Source organism: Colius striatus, chromosome 4 (assembly GCF_028858725.1).
Source record: "Colius striatus isolate bColStr4 chromosome 4, bColStr4.1.hap1, whole genome shotgun sequence".
Taxonomy (NCBI): Eukaryota; Metazoa; Chordata; class Aves; order Coliiformes; family Coliidae; genus Colius; species Colius striatus.
In genome coordinates, this window is record NC_084762.1 from 38,875,279 (window position 1) to 38,899,090 (window position 23,812).

Genomic DNA, 23,812 nt, shown 5'->3' on the forward strand with positions numbered 1-23,812 from the left:
TCTCTGTTCATAATCAGTAGGGCTTTTTAATAGATTTTGCTAGCAGCTTTGCATATTCACTGAAAGAAGGCAGAACTTGGGAAGTGTACAGTTGTCATGGTTTGACATGAAGCTGTTTCTGGTAAGGGGGAAGGGGCTGTAAAGATGGCTCCTGTAAGAAGTTGCTTGAAACTCTCCCTAGCACTGAGCCAGACCCATTTCTGGGGCTGAGTCAATTAGACGGGTCCATGATCACTTTTTAAGAAGAAGAAGTTTGAAGAGGAGGATTTTTCCTATTTCTTCCTTCTGCCTTTTTTTTTTCTAGTGGTGGTACAAGGAGTTGGAGAAGACAGAAAAGCATCCATGCGGACTCCAAGGTCAGTGAGGAAAGAGAGGAGGAGGTGTGCTGGAGCAGAGACTCCCCTGCATTCCACAGAGAGGATTGGTTGAAGCAGTGGCTTGCATTCTGTTAAAGACTCTGCATCAGGGGCAGAGACTCACTTCATTAAAGACCCCGTGCCAGGGGCAGTGACTATGCCTATAGTAGGCTGTCTCATGTGAGGGACATATTCACAGAAGTTGTAACTGTGAGGAAGAACCCACACCAGAGAAAGCTCATTAAAATTACACCCAAAAGAGGCTGTGTCTCTTGAGAGGGACCTTGTATCTGCAGAAGATGCTGGGAAGAACCCACATCAGAGAAGTTCATTGAGGATTGTGTCCCATGAGAGTGACCCTGTATTGGAGCAGGGGAAGAATGCCAGGAGTCGTCCTCCTCTGAGAAGTGTCAAAGGCCATATGTGAGAGACTGACCACATTCTCCATTCCCTAACCCCCCAAGCCATTGAGGGGAGAGGAAGCAGAGATATCGGGAGCAGTGAGCTGGGCCCGGGAAGAAGAGAGGGATGTGCAAGGGAGATTTTAAAGTGCTGGTTGTAATTTTCTCATCATCCTACTCCCTTTTTGCTTTTTCTTCTGTTCTGTTTCTTGTAGATAGTAGAATAAACTTTCCTTACTTTCCTCTCTAAGTCAAGCAGTGGAGTCTGTTTTGCCTGGTGAACCATAATTGGCAGTGAACCCTCCCAGCCTTTGTCTCAATACACAACAACCTTGGTTATAATTTTTTGTCCCATCTCTCTGGGGCCTCTGCCATCCTAACAAGGGTGGGGGTGGATGGAAGGCAGTAAGCAAGAGACTGTCATGGTGCTTTGTTGCTGGCTGGTCAAAACCACAACAACAGTTTACAAATCTTGAAAGTTAGAGAACTAAGAATAGAAATAGTTTCCTTTAGCTGAAACTTCAAAATACTCAAGAAGAACAGGAAATCTTCATGAACCAGGATAGCCTGTTGCTGTAATTTTGTTAATGGTTTGAGGCAATCTAACTGCAAACTACTGCCAAAAATCCTGATCTAGGTCAATCTGCTTTAGCAGGGGGGTTGGACTTGATGATCTCTAAAGGTCCCTTCCAACCCCTGCCATTCTATGATTTTATGATTCACTGGTCATGAATTCTTGGACCCTCTCCACTGTTTACTCTAGTGATTTTGAGGCTGGGACACTGCTAGTCAGATTTAACTTAAAGCTGAAATATTTAAAGTAGGCTTGTACAGTAGCCTAGTAGGCTCCTAGCCTTCAAGTAGTTTTATGATATGCTGAATTTTACTTGCACTTTTTATTATGGATAGATGATGCTAAATTTGTACCTAAAATAAATTTTAAAAAGAGAATTAAAATAGATCACTCCTCCTCCAGAAAATAATCATGCTACCTCAATCCAAGGTGTTAATGATTCTATGATATGTGTCTTAACTTCCCTATCTGCTTCTCAGAATATCTCATCAAACCAGTTTTTTAGAAATTCCCTGTAAGATTGTAAAATGTATAATGATATCTTACCATTTTTTCTTAAAAAATGCAAATCTCAACACAATGCATTTAAATGGCAAGCTACCCCAGGATAAAGACATAGAATAATACAAATTTCTGTTGGATAAATGAAAAGGTACTATAAATGTTGATAGTTCTACAGTTATTTTCCCACATGATAAACCTTACATTCCTAGTGACCTCAGCTGCAGTTTTAAAACAGTAAATCCCACACAAATTTGAATTTTGAAATTAATATTTTGTGAAAATTATACTGTGAAATAATACTCTAGATCTTTCAATAACTTGATTTATTGAATTACAATATAGAAATTTTTACTACAAATTAAAGCATACTTAAATATTATTAACAAGGTTTATACTTTTCCTCCTGGAATTGAGCAGCCATAGTACTTATATTGTCTACGTAGTTCCAGCTCTGGAGCACATTGATAGTGGTGTCCCTCATGAAAACTACTTTAACTCCTATTCTTTTTTATCCTTAAAAATGTGTAATTTTTCTTCTCATATCTAAAATACAAAAAAAAATCTAAAGATTATGTAGCTCAGTACCACAAACAAGAAAAGAGGTAAAATTATACATTATACAGAAAGTGTCTTAAAAATCTGCATATTCAGCTTTAAGTGTGCTTAACTTTTAAGGAGGGGAAGAAAAAAAATTAACCGTTACCCCATTTTGAATGAGCTACATTTCTTCATATTGTTTATTACATGAAGATAAATATGATGTAAAGACTTCCCCACAGAATGGATACAAGTATATAACTAAGACCTATTGATGAATTCATTTATAAACCCCAAAAGATCCAACTAAAACAAAATGGGGAGTAGACTAGAAAATACGATGACATTCCTTATCTGTAATGGGTTTCTCAACTTTCACAAGCATGTTAAGCTTCTTTGCTCACCATTTCTTTGAGATAAGCAAGGTTGACATTGCTGATATGAAGATCAGACATATCTGTTTCAACAAAGCACTCCAGATGTCACCTAATAAAACACATGATGCTTGTCCAAGGTTTTTATTTCTCCACAGACTTCTAGATTAAAATTATTCGAAGTTTAAAGAGGATTTTTTTAACTAGAAGATAGTAAAATGAGATTTTTTTTTCTAGTATTGAAGAAGTATTTGTTCTTTAATCTTCAAGTAAGGTCCTCAGTAAAGATTTTTAATACAATTGCTTAATTTGGAAAGAAGAAAACCTCAACAAAATGCAAAAATGACAAAAACCTGTAAAATAATTTTTGGCTTCATAGAGTCATCCCTCTAATTTTTATTATTACTTCTTAAAGAGTAAATGAAATAAACAGGTTGACTAAACTGAAGAATTTTCTTGTAAGCTTATAGGATAAACTCTTATGAAAAAAAAAAAAAAGAGGAAAAAGAAACAAACCAAACAAAAAACTAACAACAAAAACCACCAAAACACAAAATTCCCCAGAGGAAAGCAGGTAGAACTGCAGCACTGAGCAATTCTTATGTTCAGCAGCTAGCATAACTTACTGAGGACAAACTCCAGCAGATATATTGTATTTATGCTAGTAAAATATATCATTTAATTGATACCTGAGCATGACTAGCATTAAACATTGAGGAAGTAGCTACAGTAAGTTGATGACTACAAAAATAGGCCTTATCTTTGTGTTGGAAGCACATAACAGTGGGAAAACCATACGAATCAGTATTGCTGATAAAAATGTGGTGCCCAGAACAAACATGGAGACGAGACAAAGATCTGGTGATCTGTGTTGTCATGGCACTGGGGAAGAAAGTGAAGCGAGGTGGAGGCCATGCAATCTCCTTCTTCTATTCTGTTCTTCTTCAGAGAAGTTATTAAAAAAGATTTTTGTGCAAAAAAACAAGAGGTATTTTGAGCAACTGCTGCCAAAGGGATACTTTTTGACAATGCTGCAAGGAATGACCACAGTCACACACATGCTCTTTACCCAATAGTAGATAACAAGGTATAAAAATTACCCTGATTGTGTACCTAATTTGAGGACAAGAGTTTGACTCCAAGTTTTGAAGACAGATCAGCAGTTTTGGTCTCCTTCTTCTACCCAGAAGAGAAGACTTTTGGTAAGATTCGTGACCTTAGCTAAGCCAAGCATTTCCGTGGGAGATTGAGTCTATAATGGTAATTGTATTTGAAGAGCTATAGCTAACTTGCACCTTAGTGCATTTATCACCCAACAATCTCAAAGAATCTGTACATGTTCTATATTAATAAACCATACTATTCATGCACTCAAATGTTTTGTTTGAATGCAGACAGACCTACAATAGATAGGCTGTTTGAGAATCTGGTGTAGGGCCTATAGTCATGGCAATAATTGGCTTACCTATTAAGAGAGAATTCCAGCTGCCCCTAGCTGTTCTAATCTCTAAGGACTGGCTGGAATGCAAGGGGTATTAATCTCTTACAAAATTTATCCAACACTAAATGCAACACTTTGGTCTCCTCATTAGCAAAAGTCAACTAGTAAATCATTAATAAATGCTTACATTTCTCCATCTGTAAAATAAGCATAATTTACTATTTGAAAGAATTATTGAAAAGCAATGCCCAAAGAATGAAGTGTTGTTACTACTAGGTGTGCAAATAGTTTTCTTTTCCAACAGAAGGACAGCACTGAAGGGTTCAAATCAGAACCTATAATTATTGCGCTGGAAATAGAGCTTTGAAATATATTATTGTCTTGCTATGTAGTAACACACAAATTTTGTTTGGTCAGATATTCTCTTTTCACAGTGCTATATGCACAAAAACTTACTAGGTTTCTTTGCTTACAGTCAGATTGTCTCTCTCTGTCCTTTTTGGAGGCAAGGGAGACAATCAAATAGCATTGAAACACAAAATTGGTGAAGTCAAAGTCTCAAAAATAAAGGAACAAAGAGTAATTAGAGCCCATGATTCACTGAAGGCTTTTCAGTTCTCTACTTTATCCATGAGATTTTTCATCTTAGAAGTTAATCTTGGAAGTTTTATCACTTAATAAAAACAGTAGAAGTGTAAAAAATGCAACTTTTCTTTGATTTTTTTTTAGAATTATTTATTTTGTTCAGTGAGCAAAATTCTGACTATAAATATCTTACAATTTACCATTACTGGTAACATAAGAGAGAACATGATTTTATAGAATGGGAGAAGGAAGATTCATTACTTATTCTGATTGTATTAATTTAATAATTTCCTCAAGAAAAATATTAATCATATTACTGTTTTTATTTTGTAGAATTTTCATTTTATTTTATAGTGAAACATTCACGTCTTCTTCATGCAGTCCTGGTTTAACTGAAGTAAAAGGGTATTTTCCCATTGGCACTAATGAAAATACGATTTTCTGGCTTGCACAATTGCTGTACCTTTATGACCAGCATAACCCAGCACAAATCCATTGCTGCTGAAAAGATATCCCCTCCTTTCCTTAACACATGCATCTACATGTTCTTGACCATAGTATTTCCTTCCAGTAAAATTAGTGAAATACACAGATTAGATAGACATGATGTTCCTAGCTAGACATTTTTCAGTTTCTTTAGAGCCCTAATCTATTTCATTGGTGGCTGCACAAAAGTTGTTTTAACAAAACATGATATGGAAACATATGATGGAAGGAAAGTAGGACTGTCCTTTTTGACAGTAGCACAAACCTCATTCAATGTATGTGATTAGTAGAATTACATATGCACTAGCCAGGGAGCAATAATTAAGAGTTTGTGAATAAACAGAAAAAAAAACCCCAAAAATATCATACCAAAAATGTGTATACAAGACTATACTTAAAACACAATGTTTGACTTTTGCGAAAATATTGTATGAAACTGAAAGAGGAGAATGTATTTCAGTTATGACTGAAGTAGACTTGCCCCCCTATGGGTAAAAGATTTGTGTGGGAAAATATGTTTTATTTTTTATCTGAAAACTTCCTTTCTTGGCAGAAAGCTATAATATATCATGTTGGTCCATTATGGTTACCCTGCCTGTCAAGTTGATGAGTCTCTAAACAAGGTGATAAGAACAAGTGAATTACTACACATCATTGTAATTTCCAAACTGCGCAAAAAATGTTTTGTATAAAAAATCTATAATATCTAGAATTGAAAACTTTAATGTGCTATTTAAGTTTTCAGCAGATATTTTTCACAAATATTGTCTTTTTATTAGAAGACTAATAGCTTCCTGTGAGTATTAAAACAAAAGGCTAGTAGCATCAATAATGATTCTTATGTGGTTAATTTAGTATTTATGTCTGAGCCGAGCAATTCTATTGCTGCAGAGCTGTACAGCACTGATAAAAATAACAATGGGAATTCTATATGAAGACATGCTTGTATCTATTTTAAAACAAATAGACTAAAATATTAGTTTTGAAAGGAATCAAAGATTTTCAAATTAAAAATGTGTTCTTAAAAAAGTGCCTGAAGTTATCAGAATCTCACAGTTCCAGAAGGATGATTAAGATGGGTCTTTATTTAAAAAAAAAAAAATCATCAAAATCATCAAAAACAAAATTTAACTTTTTGTTAAAGTTAACAGTTAACAGTACAACAGTTAAGACTGTTGTAATACTGAATCAGTTGATACTGAATCTTTAAACATCCTTATGGTTACAGTGATAATTCAAAGCTATTTCTCTTCTCTGGTGTATGCAAACTACCTCATAGTGAAGTATAGAATATTGCAAATCTGATCCAGAGAGGAACAAGAGTAACTTCTAAGGCATATATAAAGAAGGAAGCTGTGTTTTAACAATTTTAGACAAAGTCCTCTAAACATTACAAATTTCACAAGTCCGAAAATTGACAAAAATACTTTTTGCAGCTAGTTTTAAAGTTGCTAGCTTGAGTTTGCAGCAGCAAACTAGCTAATGCAGTAGGTGGAGCTCAGTGAGTATAATTAACAAGAAATAATTGGATGGAAAGACAAGATAAAGTTAGAGAACTGAGAGAACATGGAGGTTTTTTTTTATGATTCTATGATTTTCTTTCCAATGAAACTTTCTCGTAGTTCCGCCTTGAACACTTTAGGTATAAGAAGGAACACAGACTTCCTTTTAGGGTAGTTTTTCTTAATTGAATTATCTAAAATAGGTATGCAGAAATATAGGAAGCAACATTCATTGTATCATGTAGGCAGGGTGGTAACAGGAGGAGAGAAAGATATCAAGCTGAGAGTTCTCCAAATAAAAACTATAAAGAGGTGCAGACATTTGGCAAATGATACAAGGAACACAGGTCTTAACTATATTTCATTATATTGTAACCTTCACTTATTTACCTAATGATAATAAGTACTAGTAAGAAAAAGAAAAGCTCTTGATTCATTATTGCAGGCTGTTATTTTTATGGGTAAAGAGAAATATATTAACTCTTGGTGGCAGTTAACGAAATCACTGGATGAGAAAATCATTACTGCACTTCCTCCATGTTAATACTTGCTTACTGAACTCAAGTTTTTCAACGAGTTCAGTGCTGCATCAGCAACCTGAGGATAGTATTTCAACACCTTTTTACAAATTACATGATCTAATCCTTAGTTATAGGCCTCTTTAATTATAACAACTTCAGACAATATTTTTTTAAAGGTACACTATCACTTGACAGAAAATATCTGCTTCAGATTAGGCTATGTAATTTATTCATAGAGGACCCCACACCAGGGTTTGTAACTATGCCTGGAGGAGACAGTGAATCTGTGGGAGGGTGGCGTTGCAGCAGAAGTTGCCCAGAATTCTGCTGGCCGCAGAGGAGTCTATGAGCAGAAGTTGTAGCCCTTGGGAAGAACTCACTCTGGAGAGGTTCGTTAAGGACTGTATCCCATGGGAATGACCCTGTATTGGAGCAGGGGAAGAATGTGACGAGTTATTCTTCTCTGAGAAGAAAGAAGCAGCAGAGACCATCCATGAGAGACTGATCACATCTCCCATTCCCTGGCCCCCTGCACCACTGAGAGGGGAGGCAGTAGAGGTATCAGGAGGAGAGAGCTGCACTCAAGGAGGGATGGGGGAAGGAGATCTTAAAAGTGCTGGTTGTGTTTTTCTTATCATCTTACTCTGTTTTTGTCTGTTCAGCTTCTAGGAGGTAGTAGTTCTTACTACTTTTAACTGTAAGTAGTTCTTACCACTCTTACTTTCCTCTCTAAGTCGAGTACTCAATCCTGTTTAGGCCAGAACTGTACTTGGCAGCAAGCTCTCCCTGCCCTTGTCTCTATCCACAGGGCCCTTGGCTATCTTTATTCCTCTAATCTCGCTGAGGCCTCTGCCATCCTAAGGAAGGTAGGGATTTGGGGCGAGGGATGGTGAGTAAAAGGCTGCATGGTGCTTCATTGACAGCTAGGCCTGAACCACAATACGTGAGTACAAATAATGATATTAGGAATGTGCATGATGCCTAAGCCACCACTGGTCTCACAAGTCCTCCTTTTTGCCTGGAGAAAAAAGAGTCTAACAATGGTCAATTCTTTGAGAATAAAGCTTGGTGTGGTTCAAATGTTGTGCCATGGATTTTTCCACCTACTGCGTAAACCTCAAAGTAGTGGGACAGTAGACCAATGGAATGGACAACTAAATCAGCAGCTACACAAGACTGAATATATTCACACTCCAAATGTGGATCCTATCTATGGAAAGTTGTAAGTTTGCTCAACAAGTGACAAACCCCCATGTGAGTTACCATAGATGAGGAATTCATAGCAGTAGCTGACCAAATTACTATTAAAATAGAAGTAAAACCCTCCTGAAGTCCATAACATAGATTGCAGTTAAATATCCCACTCAGGAGTGACTCTTGTTTTACAATGAAAAAGGAGTACATTATGTTGTAGACACTAAAAAGAATGAGTTAACTGTAACTGAGGTTTGGATTATGTCCAAGACTTGAATATATTATCTTGTAGGAAATTTGGCCTTATCACATCACTGTGGCAACACTGATAACTGGAATATACACCCAAAATTTTTCCCTAACAGATTCTGCCATTTAACATTGTCAGTAGAAGAACTTGTGTACGACATATCCACGACATATCCAGCACACCTCCTCCTCTCTTCCAACACTGACCTTGGAGTCTGCATGGTTGTTTCTCTCACTGTTCCTACTCCTTGCACCACCATCAGCCAGAAGAAGAAGAAGGGGCAGAAGAAGTAAGAAACAGGAAAAAGGAGGAAGAAGTGTCCTCTTCTGGCTTCTTCTTAAAAAGTGATTGTGGAGGTGTCTAATTGGCTCAGCCCCAGAAGTGGGTCTGGCTCAGAGCTGGGGAGAGTTTCGAGCAACTTCTTAGAGGAGTCATCTTTACAGCCCCTTCCCCCTTACCAGAAAAGGTTGTCATGTGAAACCATGACACAGATAAGTCATAATTCATCTCTGAAACTACTCACAGGAGGAATACCATCTATAACACCATAAAAACAAGACTTGACAGTAGGTGATAATGTTACATTAACTCTAAGATCTAAAGATAACCTCTATTTAACTATATGTAGTAACACTGAATGTGAAGTTGTACATGGTTATGACTACAGAGTGAAATACTTATTACAGATATGTAAGGCAATTAATCATACACTATTTTTCCATGATAATTACACTAACTGTACTTAATGAGAACACAATATGTGGCAATATTTCATAAATACTTCTAACAATCACTAGGCAAGTCAATGTAAATGGACAATTTGTTCCTGATTGTGTAACTTAAAAAACATTGAAGTGAATTAAATTTATATTGGCATCCTAGTAAAAAAATTGTCAGGATTAAGAGAAATTGAAGTTAGGGTAACCAGAATGACCTAGAAAATGCTTAGAGGAAAAAGAGAAGCAAAAATAAGACAAAAACAACTAAAGCTCATGCCAAAGCCTGATGTAGACTGGGAGCAGTGTCATTAGGTCAAAGCAAGAGCGGCATGTAAATAGGACACAGTGGAAAGGAAGAGATAAGGGCTGATATCACTGGCAGCCATGTTCTCCTGTATCTTTGCAAAGTAACTGCCCAGTAATTTTTTCAGAATATGCTAACTTATGGAGATGTTAAAGAGTGAACTTCTGAGATGAAAAATATAAACATCTCAGCTTATCCCTGAAGTTTTTAAAGAAGATCCAACAGCAGCTGAGTGACTGAGGCTTTCACATGTACTGGTGTGATGCATGGGACACCCATAGCAGGATGAAGGAAGAAGAATGAACACTCTTGCAAAATGCTTGGTAACTATTTTGCTTATGGACAAGTTAAAAATTAGACAACTTGTAAGTTAGAGAGTTCATGAATTAATGTATTAATGAATAAGTGAATTTATGTGTTAGCCTGTACAAAGATGATTCAGTCATTGTTAAATGCCTTTGTATGTTTTGGTGGTTTTTTTTTTTTTTGTGGGGGAAAGTTGTCAGGTTGGTTTTTTGCTTCTGGTTTTGATTTTTTAATAAGCTCATAAAATAAAGTTCAATTTACAGACCCCATTGTGTTGTAAATCTGAGAGACTCAAACAGACCATGACAACATATGCAGATTGCCGTACAGCCTGGGCCTGATCACAGTCTCTGTTAGTAAGTTAAGAATATAGTTATTTTAGAACTGAAAATTAAAAGATGGTGATTTCAAGACTTTTCAATGCATAGACAATAATAATTCTGTTTATTTTTTCCACAGCCATAAAACATAATGATATTAAACCATATGGTGTATCTTGTAGTTCTTTATGTGTTTCCAAACATTATATGCCTCACATGTGTCATAACTAAATGTCAGTCAAAAAATGCCCTGAAGAGACAAACACTGCAAATTATTTACTTCCTGTTAGAACTTATGTGATCATTTTTTTCTGTGTTTACACTTACCTAGCTACATTCCTTTTAATATTAAAATATCATAGAATCACAGAATGGTCAGGGTTGGAAGGGACCTTTAGAAATCATCTAGTCCAAACCCCCTGCAGAAGCAGGTCCACCCAGATCAGGTCACATAGGAATGTGTCCAGACAGGTCTTGAAGACCTCCAAGGAAGGAGACTCCACATCCTCCCTGGGCAGCCTGTTCCAGTGCTCCATTACCCTCACAGTAAAAAGTTTTTTCTTATATTTAAATGGAACTTTCTGTGTTCCAATTTCATCCCGTTACCCCTTATTCTGTTGCTAGATACCATAAAAAAAATTGATGACCCAACCTCCTGACACTCACCATTTAGATAATTGTAAATATCAATGACATCCCTCCTCAGTCTCCTCTTTTCTAGACTAAACAGCCTCAGTTCCTTCAGCCTTTCCTCATAAGAGAGATGTTCCAGTCCCTCTTGAGCTGAGTAGCCTAGAACTAGACACAGAATCCAGATGAGGCCTCCACTTTATTTACTCCTCATGTCTGGTAACTAAAAACACTTATGCTGTGAACCCTATAAAATATAAAGTTATATTTCTAACTTTACATAGATAAATGTTTGTGGGTTTGTGAAGTTTTGATTTGGGTTATTATTTGTCTAATTATGAAATCTGTAAAGCACCTGAGCAAAACTGATTTTCTCACCACATCAATTTGGAAAACATAGTTTGTTAAGTGTATCTTTGAGATCAAATGAAAACATGGACATAATTCACTAATGTCTTACCACATAAGATGAAAATTACACATTCTCATCTTCCTTCTGTAACCTATCTTCGTGAGCCTTTGAAGTGTTAGAGTCAAAGTCAGGCTTAAATCTTAATTTCAAAGTTCCTAAATGGACTTGGGAAAATCAAGTATCACTATTTCACTCATTATTTCCCTTATAGTATAAACAACCTTTGACTTGAAAAGAAATAAATAAATTTAATCAGAGGCATAAAAAAATCATAGGTATAAAAATTCTAGGACTAGGATCAAATGTAAGTAAGTAGAATCTGTGCAAAACTGGAGTGAAATTCCACTTCCAAGTTTACTAATGCTAGACAACGAGACATAATTAAATGTCAGAGAAGGCAAAGACACACAAATTTCAGCTTGATTTTCTAATGAAAAATCCAGAAACAGAGTTTGTTAATTACACTATCAAGCCTAAAAAGTTCAAAACCAGAAAGTAACTTCAAGAAAATATTACTTCTGTAGAGAAAAATTGCATTTTACTACCATAAAAATATTGCAGCAGATAAGGTGATTCTAAAATACTTCCAGAAAGTGTACTGTTACATTAGCAGTTTATGTGCAGCTAAATTCCCAGGGAAAAAGTTAAAGGATGAAGACATTAAAGTTAGTTAATGAAAGACAATAAATCATAGAGCGATTAGTAAGTGAAAAGAATACTTGGGGACATTCAAATCAATTTTTGATTTAGTCAGAAGTAAGACAGAATTACCCATAAAATAATGGAAAATGCAGTGATTGTTATAACACTGATGTATTTTACACTATATAACAATATTAAACATACTGCTACCTGATATTCTAACATTCATGATAAGAAACAGAACTTCCCTAACCCCAGAGAAGGAATTCTTTCTATTGTTAGTAGCAGCCTGCTTCTCCTAAAGGTTTCTATAATTCACATATTAGTTAAAATTATATATATATATATATATATATATATACACACACACATATATACTGACATATATATCTCATTTATAACTTCAGAGAAAAAAATGTGAAGAAGTCCTGAAAGGCCCTCAGGCTGATCACACCAGTCACATCACCAGTTTACCCTCGTGTGTAATCCTTCTACATAACCTACCACAATTCTTTGAAACAAGATTTACAATTCCAAGTGGAAATGGTCCTGCTTATTTTAGAGAAAATAGAATCTCTAGTCTGACTGCAATTCTTTTAATTTCTTCTGAAACAACAGCATGTTATGTAGAAGTCACAAGTAATCTACTCTAAGCAGGGGAGCTAGATTACATGGTCTCTATTCTAGGCTAATAATGTAGAATATTTTTCTAGCCAATGTTTCTTGAACTTTTAAAAAACATAAGCATATTACATGAAAACCAAAAGCCCATTTTCTTTTCAGTGTTGCATAAATATTATTTTCATACTTCTAAATAACAAAATCTCGATATTCCGTGATATATATCTGAATTTCCTCAAACAGTTACAGAAAAAATGAACACATTTTATCTCCTAAATAATTCATAGTCATAGAATCACAGAAAGGCAGGGATGGAAGGGACCCTTAGAGATTGTCTAGTCCAACCCCCCTGCAGAAGCAGATCCACCTAAATCATGTTACACAGGAATGCATCCAGGTGAGTCTTGAAAACTTCCACAGTAGGAGACTCCACAAACTCCCTGGACTGCCTGTGCCAGTACTCCCTCACCTTCACAGTAAAAAGTGTTTCTTTAAGTGGAACTTTATGTGTCCCAACTTTTGCCCAATACCCTAAGTCCTATCACTGGACACTGCAGAAAAGTATTGCCTCATCTTCTTGATATACACTTTTCAAATTCTTTTAAGTATTAATGAAGTCCTCCCTCAGTCTCCTCCAGGCTGAAAAGCCCCAGATCCCACAGCCTTTCCTCATAAGGAAGATGCCTCAATCCCCTGATCATATTGGTGGCCCTGCACAGGACCCTGTCCCTCTTGAGCTGGGGAGCCCAGAACTTGACACAGGATTCTAGATGAGGCCTCATCGGGGCAGAGTAGAGGAGGGGGAGAACCTCCCTTGACCTGCTGGACATATTCTTTTTGGCCAATGGGGGCACATTGCTGGCTCATGTTTAGTTTGCTCTCCAGCAGAACTCCCAGGTGTCTCTTTGCAGAGCTGGTCTCCAGTGAGTCAACCTCCAGCCTGTACTGGTGCATCAGTGACATATGAAAAAGATTTCTCTTAACTACATTCCCATTTAATTAACTTTCACTATAGTGATTGAAAGGTAAACAGGGACTATCTGATTTAAAAAAAACCCACAAAACCAAACCCAATGTATCTCATGTTTCAAGGGGATTAATGTGGTTTCTTGGAATTTTCTTGCTTCCATGCCAAACTAAAAAGAAATCAAAACCAAACAAAAAAGCCATGGAGCATCCAACAGCTAGGACTGACGTATTTAAAACTGCTACAATCCACTTTTATTAGATTGTTTTATTAGATTACATTTACTTCTTCTGTAATAGATACAAGGTCTACACATTCTCCTCCATGCATCAAAAGCATATATTCTGGAAAGAAATGCAGTTTTAAAATATCCTGAGATATGAAACTTGATTGCATATTAACAACATTCAACTCAGCTGGATAACTTTCCCACTTCCTTTACTGCAAGTCTGTTTCTTCTTTCTAGGAGGCAGAGAAGTAGAAATGTTGAAAGGTTTATTCTTAAAATAAGTTTGCAGAAAGCAAGAGATGTTCAAAAGAACGTCTACATTTCACACACAAAGTAGTGCTTGAAACTGTAATTAAACTGATGAATTTAAAGTTTGGAATAATTTAATACTTGGCTACTTTGGAATTAAGCAGCAGCTATCAACATAGGCACTGAAAATATGCAAAATCAGAGACTTAATTAGTTAAGTATGAGAAAAAAGTTAAGAAAAGTTAAATCTAATTAAGTACTAAAATAGAGAACTGCTTGGAAAATAAGAACTGTTACATTATATTTCACATACTTACTTTTTATTGACGTTGAGAGGTAGACAGATTGTTTAGATCTGCAAAGCAAATCCCTATTAAAGATTACACTTTTTCATCTTTAGATATTTATCTTCCTTTCTGAGAAAAGATCTATAGTGCATGCCTAATACTTATTGTTCTCAGGGACGATCTCAGATTCTTAAGGAGTTAGGATGTCACACAATTTCCTTCTGTCCCTCTTCATCACTTTCTAATAAGAGGAAACAGCCTCAAGCTGCACCAGGGGAAATTCAGACTGGATATTAGGAGTGTTTTTTTTCACTGTAAAGATTGTCAGGCATTGGAATAGGCTGCCCAGGGAGGTGTTGGAGCCACCATCCCTGGAGGTGTTTAAGAGATGGGTGGATGTTGCACTTAGGGAAATGGTCTAGTGGTTGATAGGGCTTGGACAAAGGCTGGACTCAATTACCTTAAAGGTCTCTTCCAGCTGAAATGATTCTATGATTCTAAGCTAATTGAATGAGAAGCAAACTAATAGCCTTTTTCCACTATGGATGGGCCCTGATACAAAAATGTGGAAATGCACAGCTGCAAGGCAATGAAAAAGAAGGAAGAATGAGTATAAACCTTGGATTTATCCCCATAAGCCTTTTCTGCCAACAGAAATTGTGACTAGTTGGAGCAATGTGTGTGAACAAGATAATTGAGTATTCCCATGTACTTCCCAGGTCAAGGTCAATTTTAAACATAAATGGAATTAATCCAGACCAGATATAGCTGTAACAGCAACAATTAATGACTTTTAGGAAGCATTTAATTCTCCAAAAAGTGCAACAAAATGTTATATTTCAATTGGTGCTTTTATTGAAACTGTTACCTTTACTGTGACTCCTGTAAGCATGAGGTATTATACATTTCTCTCAATGTGTTAGTTGTTTCTGTAAAATATAATGCAAACTTTCTATGCCAATAGGAGAATTTAACCACAGAAGCAGTCAAACCAGCATGGTTAAAAGCTTTTATGAGCTCAGTATTTTTTTTCTTTTGACAGAATAGAAAATACACAAAAAATACACACAAAAGAGATTTAAGTTACAGTAAAACATAAGGTGTCAACACTTAAAAGTAGTAACTAAGGACAAGAATTCTTTCACAGCATATCTTATTCTCTGTGTATGTGTGCCAATGATGATTTCAGAGGTTCTTGCTCAAAATGAAATGATGTAATTCTCTTTGTAAAAGGATTAATTAGAAGAGAACTTGGTCCACTTGTCCTATGTTCTGTTTTTACTTTTAGTATTTTCTCCCCATGTCTAAAAATCCATTTTAAAGTAAAACCCTATCAACTGCTTCAATTTCTTTTGAAGCACATTAATATATTTTATATAATACTATATAGATTACATATCTACTGTAGACATACAAATTCATAATAAAGACAACTCATAAGGCAGTCATAGACTACAATCAATTTAAAGACTAGATAAATTCTACTCCTTTTTTCCTTTTTCTATCAGTTATTTTCAATAAACTTTAAGTAATTTGGACACTATGTCTTCAAGTTGGTTGGGGATTGTTAAACAGCACACAGTGCTGGCGAGGTTAATGATAACTAACTGGTCATGGAGTGGACCCAGGACAGTGAGATTTCTATCCCAGTACAAGTAATTGGAATGTATCCCTTCAACCTTGCACCCACTGTGGCACAGGCTCAAGGCAAGCAAAGGATAGGTTGGCTGTGACCATATCCTGTCAAGACAGGTTGATGATGATGAGTAATAGATGGGGAAGATATATGCTGCTTAATTAATTACATTTGACTGCTGTTCTCTTTTTTTTTTTTTTAATTAAAAAATGCTGTATGTATTTTAAGTTTCTAATAAGTTTAAGCTTTTAATTTCGAGGGGGGGCTTTCCTGAAGAAGACTCATTGCAAGCAAATTTTTACTAGTTTATCCATATACTGCCTGTTTATGGCCTTTGTATTAAGGAAGCAGTGAGTTTAGAGATTTTAACTTTAAATTAAATTCAATTTCATAATTTATGCATGTCTGTTCATCTGAAAGGCCAATATTACAAAGGAAAGGACTTTTTGACAGATGATACAGATCAGTATAGTAGCTGTCACAGTTTAGGCCCATTAGGGAACAAAAGACCATGATTAGCCTCAAGTACCAAAGACCTGAGGATTGCTAAAGGACAGGGAGAGCTTAATTGTCACTTAAGGTCCAGGACAAAACAGACCAGGCTACTTGGCTTGGGGAAGAAAACAGAAAATAATTTAATGCAACACCAACTAAAACATAACCAGAAAATCCCAAAACGTAACCAAAATAAAAAAACACAGAGTGGTACAATAATGAAGAGTCTGACCAGCCCTTTACGAACATCTTCTCCCCATTCCTCCCCTCTTCCCGGGCTCAGAGTCCTGATCTCGATGTTTTTACCTCCTACCCCTATGAACGGCTCAGGGGGGCAGGGAGTGGGAGTTCCAGTCAGTCTATTCCAAATAGCTTCTGCCATTTGTCTTTCCTCAGGGCAGATGGGTTCTGCATCAGTCCTCCCTGCAAGTCTGTGGGGTACCTCACACATCCCGCAGCCCTGCACAGACTGCTCTGACGTGCATTTATCCCAAAGGCTGCAGCTCCTTTATGCCTCTCGTCGTGGGTCTGCTCTGCAGCGTGCAGGTTCTCCAGCATGGCCTGCGCCATGTCCACCTCCTCACACAGTCTCTTGCCAGTCCAGGTGCCCTCACACGGAGCTGCTGGTGGCTCTCAATCCTGCCATTGCCCTGCATGGGTTGCAGAGGCACTGCCTGCATTCTCACCACAGGTTGCAGAGGGGTCTCTGGTCTAGTGCTCCTCCTTCCCTCCTCCTTCTCTGACTGTGAGGTCCATGTGGTCACCTCCATCTTGTATCACTCTTACACCTCCTGCCAGCACTTCAAATTCCCATCCCTAACGGGTGATTGCAGAGGCACCAGACTGGCCCAGCCAGGCCAGAGGTGGGTGTGAACCCAGAAGCCAGGGGAGGGTGGGGTGAGAATCCAAAAACTCTTTACCAGGTCTTCACTGCAACACTCTTCCCCTGTTACCAAGCAAAAGCTGCTCCCTGCTAAACTATGACAGTAGCTCAAGCAGATCACCAATGAAAAGCTGTTAGAGCTCACCTCCCTTTCCTGAATTTTTGTCTGTCTATGGAATACTTTCATCAGATTTTCTGTGTTTCATGCCACTTCTTCAGCCCAGAGAGCTATCTCTAGTCTTCCTTCTTTCCTGATACTTTTGCAATCATCTTATCTTTGACATAAAGAAGAGTCACTAACGAGCTTCAGCTTCATGGCTGCATCTACCATTTTAAAACAAGATAATTAAAAAAACAAAAAAGGAAAAAAATCTGGAGTTTGGAGTATTTAGTAAAAACAAGTTAAGTCCAAATGTACTCTTCTACACAAACCTGTCTGGGCTAGGTTCCTTTTTTTTCCTTTCCTCTTTTTTTTTCTTTTTTTTTTTTGTAAGGTAGACAAAATATCAAGGCCTTAATGTTAGTAAAATATCCAGAATTAAAATCAGAAGAAATTAAGTCCACATCAGCATACGTTCAGAAGGAATACACGAGGTGAGTCATTGTATCAAGCAAAAGAGTGAACATCTAGATTGCCAACCAGGTGATGAGATGGATCTGTTTTGATATTTGACAAGCAATCTTGTCTGCAATCAGAAAAAGGAGAAATTCTGAGGAGGTGCTGAACTAGAGCATTTAGTAGCACAAAAGTTACTTTATCATTGCCACAGATTTTCAGTGAAGTGACAGAGAGGGGAAGATACACAGTGGGCTGTAATGGCTGCAGACTTCAGCAGATTCCACAGTTGATATTCTGGAGATTTTAAAGCTGTTAACAAATATTTGGTAGCACTAGAACAAAAATTGTGGCTACTCACAAAATTCTGTATTCTTTATCTGCTAAGCTTGCCATCCCACAAATATTAAATACAACAAAAATCGCCTTTTGAAATATGTAGTATTTCTCTAAGTGAATATTTTCTTATGTTTGATGGCGATTTTGTAACATGCATTTAGGATAGACATGCAAGGAGGATATAACAAGTTATTTTTAAAAATGAATAGCATAGCTTCTGCCTGAAGCTGAACATGCTCAGTTCTCAAATATATTTTATACAATGGAAAACACCTTCCTTTTAAAATTAGATTATTGCAAATATAGAAAGTGATTGATTTATATGTTTAGTATATATTATTCAGTATTATATATTCGTTGTGATTTAAATCTACTGGTTCACACAACTCACTAAATATCATTGAACTATCGTCCAAGATCTTTTACATAGACAACCTATGTCTGTGAAGTTACATTCAAATCCTTAAGGTTAAATATGGGTAACATAAATATTTGTACATAAAGATGTTGTAAATTAACTATCTATAAGGCCAAAAGAAGCTCTGAAATACTGCTTTAAATGTAATTTACAGTAACTTTGTTTCCTAAAGAATGTTTTGTTTGATCACAAACCTTCATATATATCAACTACAATTTTTATACATTTGAGTCTGTAGAATTGATACTCATTTATCAGCTGCTACACTTGAAAATATGTCATATAATCAGATCATGTAGGGAGGAGGGGAATGTGTGTGGAAATGAACAACTTTCTTAAATAATCTCAAACAGATCTAAACATTAAGCAGAAGCCAAAACAAGCTTAACTAAATTTAACTAACTAGCTGTGGCTTTTGAGACACAATGGTTTGCCTGTCTAGCTGTCTTTTGAGAGATTTTACTTTTTATTAGGATATGATGAATGAAAAAGGAGACAAAATCAATTTCCTAAGTAATTAAGTAAGAACTGTTAAAGTGTTAGATGTTTTCAGGTACTGGAGTTGAAAGGTAACTGAAGACAGACATTAATCATTCTGAAGAGCACTCTACTGAACAAAAGTTATGTAGGATGGCAGTGCTAAAACCTGTCCATCCAAACAGTATAGGTCACTTAAATATTTGTATGTTACTCAGTTGCAAGGTGACTGGAAACTGTATAGCTTCACTTTCATTTACAGGCTTTTTTTTTTTTTTTTTTTTTTTTTGCTTACTAACAAAACATCATTGAGGGATTTAGTTTGTTTTCAGTATGTGAAGATGTAAAGGCATATCCCTGAAAAAGTTGTTTTAATCTTGCTTAGAAAATTTTCACTTTGAAAAAAATCTTGACAATATCTTAAAAACATGTGCTTTATGATATGAGAGGTTAAGAGTTGTCTTGTTACACTTGAAATAATTTATGATATTTTTCTGTTCAAAACATAACCTACTTTCACAAGCAATTTCACAACACTGGATGTAAGGAAAATTAATCACAGATATCTAATGCATTGTTTCAGACTAAGACATAAAACATCCACTGCTTATTGGGACACAAAACAATTTTTCTTCAAAATTACACTCAAAGTCAATCTTGAAACAAGTGATTTTCCCATTGACATAGCAGACAAGTAAGAGTGTTCATGAATATTTTGTTTTCTCTGTATCAGAGCTTACCCCTTTGGCTTGTTCAACTGAATTGAGCTTGTGCTCGATTTCATCTATTTAGTTTTAGAAGACATTTCTTCTATATTTGTCTAAGAATATCATTAAAAATAAGATTATTTCTTGGATATTTATATCTAATTCTTTATAATTATTTATCATTTTCCTTAGCTACTGTAGCATTTTAACATCATCAGTTCAAGGACTCTTTTGTGGATTTTAATGCTTTAAGACAGCATCTTGTGATGATTCCATATCTACCAAGTCTTTTTTAAAGAAAATACTTACTTAAGAAATAACATATGTCGTCACATAAGCCACTGTTCTACAGTTACTAGGTGGTCATATAAAATAATCCACAAAGTACCATCTGTTGTAGCCTAGAGGTCACTTGAATTCATAGAGAAGCATTTCTATTTATTCAATCAGTGCCCACAGCAGGCCAATGAGTAGTCTCACCAAAAGAGAAGAAATTAATTGCATAAGTGATGGTTACTCAGCACGGCTCCTTCTACATACTTTCATTTGAATGAAATTTGAATTTCATTGCCATCAGACAGATCTATGGCAAATGCAACATGGATATCTACAGAAGTTATGGAGATGCTTTCAAGTCAACTGAAAATACATCTTAAAAAAATCAAAATAATGATAACAATAAGAGCCTTTACGTCACTTTCTCCCTGGTATTCCTTCATTATTGGGATTGATTTAAATAACGGATTTAGCATACAATGTTTCTTATTTAACCCAATGAAAATCTGACCTAGATTACTCAAATCAGCATGAGCACAGAATCAAGCTGTTCAGGAAGGAACATTTTCACAATAAACCAGTCAATTAAAGATTATTGTATGGATTAAAAAGAGAATAGGAGTAAAAGTGTCATTTGTTTACAGATCAGCTTTTCCAAAGGAATGTGGGATGTGTTTTCAAGCAGTCTTAACAGGAAATTAAGAATTTATTGGAATGCAAGTTATGAATGAGTCTGTACTAGGACAACAAAACAAATTTGAATTGAAAATTTTGATACACTCAAAAGTTTGTTCTTATTCTTTCTTCCTTTCTCTTCATTAGGCTAAAATATAATTTAATATAAATGCATATAAAGTACTTATCTGTTTTTCATGGGACTTCCCTTAAACTGCTGTTTCTAAATGCAGTTTCCTTGGGATACCACTCTCACTAAAAGGCAATTGCCTTTTAGACCCATTAGCGACTACTTATAAGATGGATCATGATTGCAGAGTTCACAATGCACCATAACCAGATCCACAATCTTCTCTATTAAAGTACCAATAATAACATTAGAAACTGTACCTTTCACATGTACATAAATGATTTACAGACAGAGAAGGAACTGCTTCCTACCTCCTCCAGGAAGCCAAATTTCACATCTCTTTCTGAATTACCTTGCATTTCACAAACAGGAATCCTTAGAAGACAAAAGTTCATGCTTGAAAGACGCTTTTTAAATTTTTTTGATAACTTCATGAAAGTTTTAGTGAAGGATAGCAGGACATGTCTACTAAGCAACCTGGAAAGCTTGTACACACCTTTTCTTGATGCTGGAGTGTTCAGTATGTTGTTTGCAGTTCTTGAAGTGGGTGCAATTAAACCCAACAATGAAAATCTGTATTACACTCTTCAGAGAGTATGCAACAAATGCCTGTTTACAGATCCAATTAATGTAGCCTGAATGTAAACATTTGAATCACTTTTCCCTTGAAATTCTGTTTATGCTTTATTCAACTGATCTGTTGTAGTGACTTCTCATTTTTTTAGCAACTGGTATAGTATTTGATACAGGAAAAAAAATTAGAAAGCAGTATTTAAATAAAAACAATATATACTTCAATATAAGAATATTTTATAGCCTACAAAAATATATCTAGTTGAATTAAAATTTGCACTAGTAGTTTTTCCTGATAGAATGTGGCCTTAAATGTCCATATCTTCTTCCCAATTTTACTTCAAAAGAAAAGGGTAAAAAAACCCTTGTTTAATAAAAGAGGTAGTAGACATGTTGTTTTATTCCAAATGTTTTAGGAAAAGCAATTTGGTATATAATTTTTTTGTTTGTTTATTGAACTTATAAGATTCTAATGTAATAACGGTAATCAATATGGAATTTTTATTCTGGGTAGCATTTGCTACTCTCTTATACCTACAGAAGAGCTAACTAGTACAATATCAAGTTTGTACTCTTAAAGATCTGCCTTTCTTGGTACTGAAGTCAATGGCAGTGTTTTAAGTCTGTTAATTAACAGCTGTTTTAGAGCATTCATTATCTAATGATTTACTTCTCAGATCTACCTGAGGTTAATATTAATACTTTAAGTTGAAAGAGTAGCCTCAATTAAAAAATAGCTAGATGTAAAAGTTTAAAAGTTCTATACATCTCACATTTTTCATTAAGTTTTTCATAGGATACTCTGGCAGCTTTCATGACAGAGGGTTATAACCAGTTCTATTAATGATACCTAATATATTATGGAAAACAATTTATCTTCATTATATTATGCAAAGAATTGTATTCAGAAATTTTTTAAAAAATTAACATAAGTAAACTAAAACAAAATATAGGGTTCTAGCAACTGGATTATTTATAGCAGAGTCTGATTCACAAAACTGTTCTAAGAATCAGTGACAACTAAAACAGACAAAGTGCAGCTACGTGGAGAGTGAGTAGGAGGCCTGTTAGTATTAATTGTTATATATACTTATTAAACTCATCAACATTACTTTTGAAATTTGACCCTTGGTTCTTATTGGCAATGGATCAACCATACAGTGTCATATCATCTGGGATGATATCAAATAATGATAAACTAAATATCTTCATCCAGCATCAACAAATAATAGTGTCAATAAATTACATTTCATTGAATTACAATAATATCACATAGCTAAGAACAGCCTTTTCTTATCGTATCATCAGATACTTTATGAAGGAAGTTAGGATTATACAACTCATTAGAGGAATTTATGAAAATAAAAACACCATGAAAACACTGCTTTCTAAGTAAAAAAACCCACAATAGGAACTGTTCCAAGCTCATAACAGTATTCTCATGACACTTATGATTATAATACAAATAAGGATTAAAAGCTAACAAAGATTCACTAGATTATCCTATTCCAGATGCATTTCATATAGTGATTTTAAAAAGGTTTTCAGTACTGAAATAGCATAATCCTTCAACTTTCTGTATTAATTTCTAAATTAAAATAAGAAATAACAACTTACCTGGTTATGGTAAGGATCGTGCTACAGTTGAAAAAACAAACTGTGATTAACAGAGGATTAAAATGAATACTACCTGACAGTAGTGAAAAGGACTAAAAAGAAAAATCTATCTAAATAAAATTTAGACACATCATTCAAATACGATCTGTTTTCTAACCTTCAATACTTTTACTGGTTACTTCAGATTGTTTTCCTCCTTACCATCAGCATGACATTAACCCACACTTTGTCCTTGAAAAGAAATACAAAAATTAAACAGTAAACCCACAAGTTTAAGACCCCTTACCCTTTGCATTTGCTGGGCTCCTCTTGCTTCTCAGTGTTACAGACACGTGTAAACAACAGAATTTCCTGCATCCTTTTCCCATCTGCACTGTACTGGGACTTGGCCAAAGGGATTATTTACAGCATTAAAGGCCACTCCACAGTAACTTTGAAAATATTCTCATTGGTCAGGCTTTATCAAAACTAAACCCACATTTTTTTCTTTCAAGTACAAGTCATTTATACAAAATAAAACTGTTTTTGCCATGTTGTTCTTCACTTAAGTATTGCTTTATTCAGTTTTTATTTCTCCCTTAAAGTGAAGATCAAGAATTCAGTCCCATAAAAATGATGT

The 23,812-nt window shown here is 35.5% G+C and overlaps 1 protein-coding gene across 4 annotated transcripts in view; it reads right to left on the reverse strand.

The window, feature by feature from the left end:
- Positions 1 to 23,520, reverse strand: part of CCDC102B (coiled-coil domain containing 102B) — a 153,897-nt gene extending 130,377 nt beyond the window's left edge. For 3 of the 4 annotated variants that reach the window (XM_061995784.1, XM_061995781.1, XM_061995783.1), the window contains exon 1: positions 23,480 to 23,520. The gene's annotated coding sequence lies outside the window, so the exon portion shown is untranslated. Of the gene's footprint in view, positions 1 to 21,355; positions 21,378 to 23,479 lie in introns of those variants that run through there. The other variant, XM_061995782.1, reaches the window with a different exon arrangement.
- Between the last annotated feature and the right edge of the window lie 292 nt (positions 23,521 to 23,812).